Source organism: Echinops telfairi, unplaced genomic scaffold (genome assembly GCF_000313985.2).
Source record: "Echinops telfairi isolate 266 unplaced genomic scaffold, ASM31398v2 ScPeMD7_7439;HRSCAF=8477, whole genome shotgun sequence".
Classification (NCBI taxonomy): domain Eukaryota; kingdom Metazoa; phylum Chordata; class Mammalia; order Afrosoricida; family Tenrecidae; genus Echinops; species Echinops telfairi.
In genome coordinates, this window is record NW_022111339.1 from 3,828,589 (window position 1) to 3,830,848 (window position 2,260).

Genomic DNA, 2,260 nt, shown 5'->3' on the forward strand with positions numbered 1-2,260 from the left:
CTTGCTTCTTTCAATGGGGGCTTGTCAGTAACAACAGGCTAGAAGCTTGCATAGTTTTAAAGAGTGCCGGTCAAAACAGAGTGGTCGATGTGTCCTGTTTTATTTTAAAATATATCCTCAAAAGAAAACCCAAACCTACCGACCCTGAGTGAATGCCAGCTGTAGCAGCCTGTCGGACAGAGTAGAACTGCGAGTTTCCTAGACCGCAGTGCTTTACAACAGTTCTCAACCGGTGGGTCGCGACCCCTTTTGGGGTCGAATGACCCTTTCAGAGGGGTCGCCCGATTCATCACAGTAGCAGAATTACAGTTACGAAGTAGCAACAAAAATAATTTTTTGGTTGGGGGTGACCACAACATGAGGAACTGTATTAAAGGGTCGCGGCCTGGGGAAGGTTGAGAACCACTGCTTAAAGGAACAGAAAGCCTTGGCTTTCTCCAGTAGAGCAGCTGATGGATTCGAGTTGCTGGCTTTACAGTGAGCAGCTCAATATGTACCCCATGACACCACCAGGGCACCTTTTATAATATGTGTAGTTATATAATCTGTTGTCACATTGAGAGGATTAAGAGTGAAAGGGTGGAGTTTAGTCAGTCAATCAGGTCGCAGCTCAGTGACCTCATTTGGAGGCACTAAGGAGATAGATACCTCGCTGGAGGCAGGAAGCGAGCTGACAAGACACACGGAGCTACACTAGAGCTCTGGAGCCAGGGGAACCCCACGGAGACCCTTGCCAGTGCTGAGATGCTTATTCCACCACTGGATCCACAAGGCCGTTCACCCACTGGCCTGTGATCTTCCTGCAACTGGTGTCATTGCATGTGTTTCGTGAGTCTCAAGAGGACTTTATAGACTACTATCAGACAGATGGGCTAATGTTGGACTTAAGAACTTGATCTGGACTGCGCTGGGATGTTTTCTCAATATTCAACTGTTCTTGTAGATAAAGCTCTTTCTTATACACATATGAGTCTCCCTGGATTTGTTTCTCCAGTCTACCTGGTTTAACACATAATGTTTTACCTATCATATAAAATATAAGTAAACAGGCACAAAATATTTAAAAATTCTGCAATCTTTATATGGCACTAATTATGTTCACATATTGTTCAGTCTTCCTTGTTCTCTAATTTTTCCATCATCCTTAATTAAGCCCAGTGTCCCCCCAGCAGTTGGAGGTTTAGGTAGGAGGTTTTCTTTCTTGAGGGCAGGGCCAGATATTGGGGGCCCATCAGCCATTGAGGTGAGGCATCCCTGTATCTCCCTGGGCCACAGGTAGGCTGGGGACTCTTCCTCATACGTGTGTCCTGGTCATCTGGTTTCCTAGAGTCCCTGTAACTTGCTATCTCAGGCTTTTTTCTTAAATCCATGAAGGGAATTGTCTTGCATAATTTAAAAAATTCTAATTTCTGAGGTTTCCAAGACACACAGAAGCCGGCCAAACTGTGGTGGAGTGAACATCCGTAGGAGTCACGCAGTCAATTCTGGGAGACCCAACAGATTTCGGTCTCTCCCAGCTTGAAGCATGTGGTCTTCACATGTGCTCCCTGTCCAGACCAGAGGAAGGTGAGGCCCATTCAGATGTTCCCTTTTCTCCAAACATGTACTGGGGGTATGCCTTTCAGGGGGCAACATTTTGCGCTTCATTTAAGCCCCGGTGGACAATTCCTGGCAGTGCCAGAAGTCCAGTGATGACTGGGTGCAATAAGTGCACAAATGGCCTTAAGTCAATAGAAACTGGCTGGCCATCGTCACTCTTTCATTGAACGGGTGTCAACCAAATATCCTGTACAGCCGTGGCTGTCCCCACTACCATTCTGTAAGCATGCAAAAGGGTAGATTAAAAATCCAAACCGAAAAACCAGTGGCCATCAAATTGACTCCAACTCACAGTGACCTAATGCATGTCAGAATAGAGCTGTATTACACAGGGTTTTCAATAGCCAAATTTCCCAGGGACTGCAAGAAGTCTGATATAAACAAACAAATAAAAAATAAATCAGTTGCCATGAAATAGATTATGATTCCTGGTGGTTCCAGGTCTGTCCGCAGGGCATTGCCCTCCACAGGGTTTTCAAAGCTGGGACCTTCCAGAAACAGGTCACTGGGTCAACTGCTAACCTCTTGATTAGTAGTCAAGCACTTAAGGTTGTGCTGAAAGGGTCTATTTCCCAACATTTATGCCACAATTGTAAAAGTTCAACCATTGTAAAGCTTAGTTAGTTTGCTATTGTACAGATCAATAGTTCAACAAATATGC